We start from the raw sequence: 10,989 nt of genomic DNA on the forward strand, positions 1-10,989 counted from the left end.
CCATCTAGGTGCACTGATTATTTCAAACACTCTGAATTTTTTACACAGTATGTACTGTACTGAGAAATCACAGGTAGAGAAGGAGAGATCACTGGGTGCTTTTTTCTGTTTCATGATTATGAAACATTTCTGTGGCAACTTCAACAATAGCTTTCAGAGTACAGGAAAAGCTAAGTGTTTATTTTTAAGTGTTCATTTGGTATATCCTATCCCTGAGGGTTGTGCCTATTTCCTCTCTTAATAAGCCTCATCCACCTCACCAAAATGATGGACATCCTAACTTCATTCCTGGCTGAATCCAATCTAAATTACTAGTAGAGGCTAGCTGTTTCCCAAGTTCCTAAATTCACAAGTGCATATTGTATTTGCATGCAAGGAGGGAATCCCTCCCATTTCTAATCCATTCCCAAATGGCCTGCACACCAAGGCCGAAAAAGCTGGGTTAAGTTGTTTTTCCGTGTCTTGATGATAGAGGCTCTGGTGCTGGTCCTCTAATATCTGGCGATCAGCCTTCAACTGAGGAGAAGGAGGAGCATCCTTGTAACGTTACAAATTTACTTCTCTTGTCAACCCTCAAAAACACTTGAAAACACAAGGCTGCTAGCGTGCTAAATGCACTCTTGTGCTCAGTGAACTTAAGACAATCTTCCCGTTGTTACCACTCCTGTGTTAGAACTACTCATTGTTTCTCACCACATATTTAGGCTGTAAACTCTCACAGGCAGAACCTTTTCTCTGTTAGGTCCCTTCCCACAGCAGACTTGCAACTCCTGACTTGGATTTCTGAGTACCACCAACATAGTACAAGTGTTGGATAATAACAGTAACAACAACGGCAGTAATAATAAAGGAAACTTAACGCTTTGCATATGTCGAACAGTAGGTACTTACGTGATCTCTGTTATACAAATTGTGAACAACTTTGCAGATTATCAGAGGTGTTTAGACAACTACATCCCTCATTCTGATGGGAGTTAGGCACTTCAATGCCTTTAAGGATTTCTGCCTCTGGGGCTTTTTCTAGATAACAGAAGTCTATGGCAGAGTCTGTGGGAGATAAACTTGAATTGCCCACATCTAAGGGCTGGGGGAAGGGCAAGGAGCACCACCGGCAGAAGGAGAGCAGCTTTTCCTGCCTGCAGTGTTTGCCTGGCCTCCATGTGAAACCCAGAAAGAGTCCTGACAGCTGGCATGTTGACAACATCAGAAGCTGCTGTATCTGGGGTTAGGTGTGAGCAAAGGACCGAGGTCAGGCACCAGTGTTAGGAACTACCGACCCGACCCTGTGTCTTGGAGGAGAGAGACAAGGGAGTGTAGAAACAGCTGTAATGTTGGAGGGCCACCAGCAATATTCAGCAGCGTTCACAGCCAGCTGTACTCATCACTTAAAAACTGCTGCGAAACGAAATGATCTATTTTGCTTTTTTTTTCTTGGTTGTTTGGTTTTGTTTTTTTTTCCACAGCAAAGAAGCCACAAAAATTGGGCAAGTTTTAGGATCTTTTAAATGAACCCTGCTCTTAGACATGGGAAATACAGTTCTATTTTCATACAGAAAAGATTCATATTTATTCTTGAAGGTTCCCCATATTCCCCTCCCCTCAAATGCCTTTAAAACAGGCTATCTACATGTGTAAAGAGGAACATTAAGTTTTCTTTTTGATGGCAAGCAGGCACATTTAAAGAAAATGATTTGCATTTTCTCATAATGAGCTGCTGTCAGTCATCAGTCAGTCAAAGTAATTCCATCCTGCAGATAGACAGCTGCCAGAAAACAGTCAAAGCAAGGATCTGACCCTGCTGCTCTTGCTGGACATAGACTTCCTTTGGAAATGGGTTTTGTGTCCCATTAAGAAAGGCAGGAACTCGCCTTTAATAAGAACGAATAAGAAAGTTTATAATAACTATTTTAAGAATAAGAATTGTTCTTTTAAGAGTTCTTTTAAGGAAAGATTAACTCGTTAGAAATATTTAACAAGGCATAGCAGAGGTAAACAGCAACATCGAATGAACCCAAGCATCCAAGGCTGTTTCTTTAGGACTGATGTGATCTTTCTAGAGCAGGAATAAAGTGTTTCAGCCTTTAATTCTTATTTAAGGGAAAGAAAACCATTATGTTTTTAAAGCCTCTGACAGGAAAGCATGTCTCCCAAACTGCCTTTGGAAACGCCGCGGCTCTTCTTCAGATGTGACTTATCTTTTCCTGCTAAGAAACCGCTGGGGTTTGCAGCTGGCCCGAGCGCTGCGCATCCTGCGCTCCCGCCAGCGCGCCCGGCGGTTCCCCCGAGACGGCAGCCCCGAGCGGGGCACCAGCCCCGCGGCGGAGCACGACGCGCCTCCGGGACGTGTCGGCGGCCGCGGGGAACAAGGGGCCGCCGCGTTGGGGCCGCGGCGCGGGCGCGGAGCGTGGCTCTGCCCCGGGGGCGGCGGGGGTCGGCAGCCCTGCTGCCTGCGCCCGGCCCCGACGTGGGGGACACGAGCTGCCTCCCAGTGACCAAGCCTTTGTAAGTCATCTGCATTACACCGGGGGGGGGGGGTAAGGCAGGAAGAGGCTCTTAATCCTGGTGTCTTTGTTCCGGCTTGCACACATCGGAAGCCGGGCTGAAGCCGTGTGATCGCTTTTTATGGAAGAGGAAAGACATTTGCAGGCACTTTGGCGCATCCTGGCCGCCGGAGCGGGGCGGGAGCCGGCAGAGGGGCACGGCGAGGGGCACCCGGGGACCGGCCGGTGCTGTCGGCGCTGCGCTCCCCTCTGCGGCCCGGTGCGTCCCTCCCAGCCCCAGCAAACACCCCCCCCCCCCCCCCCCCMMAAAAAAAAAAGATCAAAAGCTTCTTGCTGTTGCAAAAGGACTTTTTTCTCAAGCGTCCTTCCCCACCACGGCTTTGTGAAAAGGACAATAGACTCCTGTGTCAGTGTTGTTGGCACCAGCCTTGCATAATACAGGAAGCAGCATTTCCTTTCGGGGGTGGAAAATTAACTTGGATCGTGCGTTTCTCTTTTTATTGCTGATCGTACACACCCCGGGAAATTCGGCTCGCTGGCTCTCGGGAAGGGAAGCGACAGCAGCGTCCTCCCCGCATCCTCCCGGGGCAGGGGAAGTACCCGAGCGCGGCTCCGCGGTCCGCGGGCAGGAACGCTCCGCCGCCGCGCAGGGGCGGCTCCGCGGCCGCCGGGCGCGGCCACCCGCGGGTCTCCCACGCTGCTCCTACCTGCCGGCCCCGGGGCCGTCACCCCGCCCCGCTGAAACCAGAACTGCAGCCTTTGGGCTGAAAGCAGAGATCTCTTGGGGCGCAACCTTTGGTGACCCCGTGGGCTGAGGGTGCCTTCAGGGAACGGCACAGGTTTCGCTTGCTGCCAGCGGAGCATCTCTTCTCCTGTGCTGCTCTGCTCTTGCTCTGGGCTTGTCCCCTCTCTCCCTCAGCCTGCCTTGGGCTCCAGGCAGCACAGCGAGTCACAGCATCCCCTGCTACTTTGAATAAGAATGCAGCCTGGTTATCTCCCTCAGCAGCAGAAGAAGAAATATAAAAAAGCCTGTTTCTTGTTGGGCCATTTTAACTTTTTGTTTGAGAGACTTTAACTTTTTAATTTAACCTCTGCTTTTTGATAGCCCATGCTACCTGCAAAGTTTGACTTCATAAAATAATTTTAAACAGTTTCTTCCAATTATCTTAGCATTTGAACAATGCCTGCTCCAGAAAGGCAGCACATTTGTTAATAAAACATTAAAACACCTTTCTAATCCAGCTCTCCCCATGAGATGCTCACAGGGATAAAATCCCTACTATTACTGAGTTTAAGGAGACATAGGTAGTCCTGTATAGACATAGACCTTGCTGTGGGGCAAGTTTTACTTCAACAAAGACCGGGCATGGGTGTGTATAAAGTATAATACACATTCCATAGTGCAGTTGTTCTTTAAATGATATATTCTCCATTGCCTTGTAATGTTCAGGCAAACAAGTGTTTGAATTGGGTGCCTGCAATCAAGTCCCAGCTTTCACCTCTCTCTTCTTTCTGCCCCTTACTGGGACTGATAAACACTGCAAATCTGAGGATCTCAGGAGAAGATCTGTCACCAAAATCTTATGGTCTACTCTTTTTGACTTTTCTCTTTTGCCAACAGCTGCCTGAACCTCAGCTGAGATATGCTGGTATTTTTGTGAGGTAAGGACACACATAAACAGTATCAGCAGCTCCCAGTACTTGTGAGATTAACTTATGTTGCACACATCATTTGTCCTCCTAGACCTGTGCTGGATCCTGTCTGTCGGACCTGGTGACGAGAGAGCATTCCCAGATGGGCTTTAAAAGAACCAGATGAGCAGCTCTGAGGCTGGCAGAGTCAGCAGCTAGTCCTTCTTCCCCCCAGATTATGCTGACCTGCCAGTTACAGTTTTCCTGTATTGAAGAAACCAAAGATATTGATTTCACAGCATGGAAATAACACTATTGCATCACTAAGGTAATACCTCACACGTCACCACAAGTATCTCGTAGAACTGGAAGTGAAATAGTCTTCTAACTTTTCCTGTCAGTCAGWTTTACTTACAGATTTTCAAGGAAATGTGTTGTGGAAACGATAACTATCTTAAAACTGCTGTCCCCAAAATTTCAATCATGKCTGCAAAATGAAAGGAAAGACAATCCTAGTGCTTTAGAAAGGAAGTTCTTTAACTTCCCTCAGGGCAGTACAGCTCTCTTTAGCCTTCCGCTGTAAAACAACAACCTTGCTACTTGCAGATGGACCTGGCATTAGATCTGATGTGGTTCCGGGCAAACATTGCAGCTGGTCCTCTGTCTTTCCACCTGTCTGGGGAATGGCTCACATTGCTACTGGCTTAGCCTAACTTGATCTCACAGGGCCCAGAGCTCCAAGCTTGTTCTTCCCTCCTGAAACTGCTCTGCTTGCATTATTATAAGTGAACCATTACGTGATGCAGGGAGTACACCAGCCCTACGATCTGGGGTACATGTGGTGTAACCATATGCATTATGACAGTGCTACAGGACCTTGACAGTGTTGCACGTATCCCACATTTCTCAGTGCAGCTCCCAAGATGCTCCCGTGAACACCATTTCTGTGGTCAGGTAACTGTTTGCTTTTGTTCACATTTTGTATCTGATTTGTTCCAAAATAATCAGAGCATTGGCATTCATGCACATCACTGAGTCACAGCCTCTTTGCAAGCAGCAGCTGCATGGGCTCTCAGCTTGGAGTCCTGGATTGTATTATGATTAGGGAAACACTAAGCCTCTAAGGGCTAGTGTTTGGGGTGGTACGAGGAAAAGAGCTTTTCATTGTAAGGCTAGTTTTCTTTTCATGGCCCAATATTTTTTTGGGTAGTTTTCCCTTTGACATGTTTTGGTTTGGTTTTGTGGTTCTTTTGCTGACCTTCTGGTTGTCTTTCCTACTGAAATGCAGTGACCTTGGCCTGATTCCATAGGAAAGAGATGCAGTCGATCCTTTCGTGTGGTCTTGCCTCTTTGTGCGCACTTATCCTGGTACATTCATGTAGTGATGGCTCCAGAAACGGTATATATATCCTCCCAGATAAAGGGAAGAAGAAGTCATTGGGGGTTGGATTTCAGAAGTCTGGGAGATACAGCTGAACTAGCTATGTCATCACCACACTAACCCAGCTATTCAGAAAGTAGGCCATTCCCGTATTGTTGCAGGTGTGTATGTGTGTGAGTGAGATTTAGCTCATGTACATGTGCCTATAGTGGAAATGCTTACTAGCAGTCTTCTATTGTACTTGTGTTTTTCAGGGACAAAAAATACCGTTTCAGTTTTTTTCCTGTTTTGTGAAATATTGCTGAATAGACTTGGAAAATCAATTGTGTAATATTTTGAAAGAAAATGTGTATTGTAATAGACTTAAAAGGGAGAGGGACTAAACAAGGACAAAATCATGGGCATTCTGCCGTGTGGACCTGACAGGAAGGAGGGTAGGTGGATAAATGGGCAGAGCCAAAATCGTGTTGAATGTGTCAGAGAGCAGTGTGGGCCAGCTGCTCCCCAAGGGAAGGTGAGCCGGGAGCCAAGTACAAGAAGGTGGGAGCAGTCACCCCACCAACAAGGAGCTGGTATGTGAAGCAGCAAGTCTGGGTCAGGATCAGGTCCAGAGACTGAGAGATCACTGCTCACCCAGCAAGTCCACAGTGATGAGGCAGGTCCAAGGAAGCCTAGACGGAGGGTCAAGGTCAGAGTCAGACACGCGAAAGCTGGAGCCTGGGCGCAGACGTAACTGCTCCACAACTGTGGTGTAGCACAGGTGGGAGCCAGCAGTACAGCTTGAACTTAAAAGCAGCTCCCAAGGGAAAGGAGGGGCAGGACCTTGCCTCTAGCTTTCTTCACAACAGCTATTGTCAGCAGAGGAGCTGACCTCCAACTAAGCCAGCTAAACTCCTTAGCTCAGCCAACGAAACTCCTGGAAACGGGGAGCACTCCAAGCCCTTCCAGGGTGTCCTGGGCCTGCACTAAGGTAGGCAGGAGGATTACTGGAGCTCTGATTCATTAGCTTCCTCACCTCCCAATAAACTACAGGGAGAATCTGATTAGTTGTTCATGCCATCAGTTGATTAATTGTAATATGAAATAATGAGCATCAGCAAATTATATGCTCCCATTGCCTCTACCTTCTTGCTGTGGTTAGACAGCTGCCTGCTTTACCTACCCCTGAGGTCAGCTTAGTTCTGACAGTGCTCTGAACAGTCATATCCTTCTGTGAATGACGGCCAGGAGTACTGTGAGATTGTCCTAAAAGGACTAAATCTTTGTTGCAGCTTTTGGCTATCTTACCCACACACTGACCAAGCACAGAGCAGAGTGGCTGTATAATGTAAGGTAAAGCTTGGCCTTCAAGCAACAACCATGACAGATGTCTTTGTCTGTACTTATATATGCATGTGCCTGGTGAGCAAGCACAAGTAGCTGTCCCATTAAACATTGTAATAAACACAGTAGTACGGAGAAGAGGTCTTTCTTTCAGCTTTCTCTTCTCACAGCACTGGAGAAAACTAATGAACTTTGCTTCGTTTTAAATGCAACATTGAATGTAGTATATCCTTCCTGTTTATCCATGATTAATCCAAATAACAAAAGCAGCTAAAATTGTAATGATGATGGTAAATCAAATTGACCTGATAATGTGTTTCTTAAACTCTGTCCCTGCCTTAAGGTGATGGAACCAGAGGAAGTTAACATAATGGTAATTGAGAACACTTCATTGAAAAGGGATAGGGGAAGAGAGTTACAGGAAGGGCTTGGGTAGACCCATCTAGAGGGAAAACATCTAGGATGTTGCCCCAGGTTGCAATTTCCCCAGGAGCTAGATGAGTGTGAGAAGCTCCAATACTCTTCCAGCTCTCACAGTTCACTGTGTCTCCTTTTGTGTGGTTGTGCTTTAAGCCATATTAATGAAATAACCCAGGATAAAAATGACCCTCCGTAAAAACTAGGCAAGTGAAATCCTGGATTATTTCACCAAACTGTTTTACACTGAGCCCCAGAAACAGTTGTGCCAGTGGACTGTAGTGTGGGGAGGAAGGGTGGACARGGAGCCCTGGATCCTTGCCTGCCAGCTCTGTCACTGAAAACAATGTAATTTTTTGGGATGATTAACTGAAATACTCCTTTGCTTAAATTTTAGGTCCTAGGAGCACCCAGTCCTCTGTAAAGAAGTCAGTTGGAAGATGCAGATTCTGCAGAAGACCTGCAGAGGGAGATCCAATCTGCTTTGCTTTGATATCTTCCCCTCTCTTCCAACAGCGGGAACTTGGGAACATCTAGGAGGCAATCAGCCTAGCCTGCTCCTGTGAGGTGTGTACTTCCATGCTGTGAGCACAGGGGATCAACAGAAATCATTAGGTCCCTCAGTTTTCACTCCAATCCATATAGTCTTTTTCCGAGGACAGGCACCTGCTGGTGCAGGTGCTGGTGGTAATGTTTTGTGTAGTGCTCTGAACATTGGAACCAGTGTCTCAAGGAGCTATTTTGAGCATTGGTGCAAATAAAAAATTGCTCCCATGACTGGAAAGAGTCAGGTCAGGCTGGGAGGGTATCAGCTGCTGATGTGAGTGGGATTTTCCAGGCTCTTTATTTTTGCCACGTCCACGGGAACTGTCCAAGCTATTCCTCCCAGGAGACTTGGCTAAATCCTTAACTCAGGATGTGCCAAGTGTCCTGCTTCCAACGTGGAGTAGAATCCACAACCTCAGGATGTGTCCTAGTGACTTGACTAAGTCATATCCGGGTTGAGAGGTGTCTCCACCCCACCCCACTCTTGAAGCGAGACATGCAAGAGTCATAAAGACTGGCAGAGAGCAGACAAGAGGGAATGCCCTGATTAGATGATCAGCTGTGAAAAGTCCTATGTTCTCAGGGTGCTATCTGTGTTTCTTTATAGCATGTTAGTCTCTTGTACAAGGCAGACCCAGGAAATGGGCTTGACCCCTTCCCAGATGAATGCCCTAATTACTTGTCTTTTCATTCAAATTTCCTATTGCTCACTTTCTATGTTGTTCCAATGAGTCTTGCAGGCCAGGGTGGGGTAAAGGATGCATATTGGTTAGTGTTTTTGCTSTCTGATAACTTATTTATCTTAGGGCTATATGTATGGGTTGTTCAACCAAGAGGTTTGGCAAAAGTCATCTTACTCTAAAGCAGGGTAACATTCACGAACAATACAAGGTACTGCTGGGCTACAAGTGAACACTTAAAACTGATGTCTGCTGTAAGGACTGTTTCTTCTCCATCTTTTGCAGCTTCTGTAGTGCTAGAGATTGAGCAGACAACCAGTCCTGCAGGAGAGATGTTCGTCTGCTACGTTTCAAAGAGGGCTTACTCTCAGCTGTTAAATTTGGCAGGTTTCCTTTATAGCATTTGGTAATACTTTTTTTAACAAATGTTAGAGAGGAGATTTCCCACATTTCACAGCCAAAGGAAACGTAACAACAGCTCCTGAAACTTCCAAGGATAAAAACTGTCTGCACATATGCTACCTGTTACTTAGTGCCAGACCTGGGCCTAAGATTCTGGTGTCAAGAGATCATATTGCCTGCAAGACATACATTTGCCTGGAATGAGTCTATGGTTGGCTCATCAGCCAACTGTGTTGTCTGGCCACAGCACCTAAGTCACTGTTCAAAATAAGCTCCCATCCTACCAAGTGTTGCAAGTTATGTCGTAATAGATACAAATAAGATCTTTCAAATAAGTTCCATGCTGCCTTCTCCTTCACCCATATACTGTCCATCTGTCCAGATGCTTCAGCCTATATGTTTAGAGATGCCTTTAATCTGACTTCAGGCCCTTGCTTCCTACTGATTTTCATTCTGCTTTCTGAGAATATCCGCTGCCTCATTCTTGCCTGTATCTCCCTATGGGGGTCTTTTTAATCTTCATGCAGGCTCCACAGGTTTTAGTGTATGAACAGGATTGAGGGGTTATGAACAGATCTTCAGGTTTGACCTGCCCATTCCTTAGTTCCTTGGGTGGATCAGGAGCTGACGACATTCATTGGAGAAGGAAGGTGGTAAGTCTTGCCAAAGCGCTGTGGTCTTTGGAGGGCCATGACCAAATGCAGCTGCAGTGTAAGAGGTGTGAACAGGGCGGGAGCTGCTGCGGCATGGCTGCAAAGCTCATGATGGGACCTGCATCATCACAGACTCAGCACATACTCAGAACTGGGTAGGTCAAAGGCAGGGACATACAGTTTCCTTAGCTCTTTCCACAGGGAGCCCTTGCTCCTAGGGGGTCTAAGCTGTCAGGATGCCCACGGTCCTAGTTCTGGTTGGTCTGTCCTCACTGGCTGTTTTCCCAGCTGCTGTCCTCTCCACTGGAGGAGGTGATTTCTTATGAGTCATCCTCTTCAGGAAAGAAATTTTGGGGTTCTTCCCCTCATGGCGTGAGCAGATGAGGGGGAAGGTATCCATAACTATTTTATTTTCAAGGTCTCAGCTGGGGGCAGGAAGATTGGAAAATATAAACTTAAATTCTTAGCTTAGGGTGTCACTTATGAATAGGAGTCTGACAGAAGCCTGCAGGAAATATTCTCACCAACTTTAAACTTGAAAGTTAAACAGTCCTCAAGCTAAAAACAACACCAACTTCTCATCTTTTTTCTTGCACAGGATGGTCTGGTGGGACACAGGAGATCTGAGTTCTATTTCTGGCTCCTGTCACCCGCTTCCTATGACCTTGGACTGGCTGCCTAACCTCTCTGTGTGCCTCTATTTCCTCCTTTGTAAAATGAGGATGATCACATTTACCTGCCTCATGCAGAGACCCTTGAGATTTATTTCATAACATAAAAACATAGGAAGGGCCATACTGGGTCAGACCAAAGACCTGCCTCACCCAATAGCCCATCTCTGGCTACACAGGGGCAAAGTGGCATAGGTTCTGTTGTCATGGGGTCCCTCTGGTCTTTCTCAAAATTAAACAATCATGGAAATCATGAGGTAAGTTCACAGGGAGGAGAAATACGTTTCCAGCTTGGTCCTGGAAGTCACAGGGTCAGTGAAGGCCACCTGCAGCACTGGTAAGACACAGTCCTGGAACATCCTTAGCCAGTGCTGCCCCTTCACTGCCCTGAGAGCTCGGCACTGCTCTCTGGGTACCCCGTGCTGATCCTCTGCAGGGAGGGCAGGGAAAGCAGACCCGGGCACCTGGTGGGGCCTGTTCCCGGGGTGTGGTGGGTCCAAGGGGTGCTGCCAGGCACCCTGAGCGCCCTGTCCGACGGCAAGGGAGAAGGTTGGAGCCCCGGCCTCACCTGGCCCTGAGCCCAAGTGCCGCACCACGGGAACCAGCCCTGCCTCTTTGCGGAGCGGGGCACCGGCTCTGCGGGACGGGACGTCCCCAACGTTTCTGCGGTGAGCACGTTTGGTCCGGACGCCCAAGCGCGGCGCGCGCCTCGCCGAGAGGAGCCCGTGGGCCCCGCGGGCGCGGGCGGGGGCGGTGAGCGCGGGGCCCCGTGCCGGTGCGGGT

This window comes from Apteryx rowi, unplaced genomic scaffold (genome assembly GCF_003343035.1).
Source record: "Apteryx rowi isolate R43461 unplaced genomic scaffold, aptRow1 scaffold_386, whole genome shotgun sequence".
NCBI classification, from domain to species: Eukaryota; Metazoa; Chordata; class Aves; order Apterygiformes; family Apterygidae; genus Apteryx; species Apteryx rowi.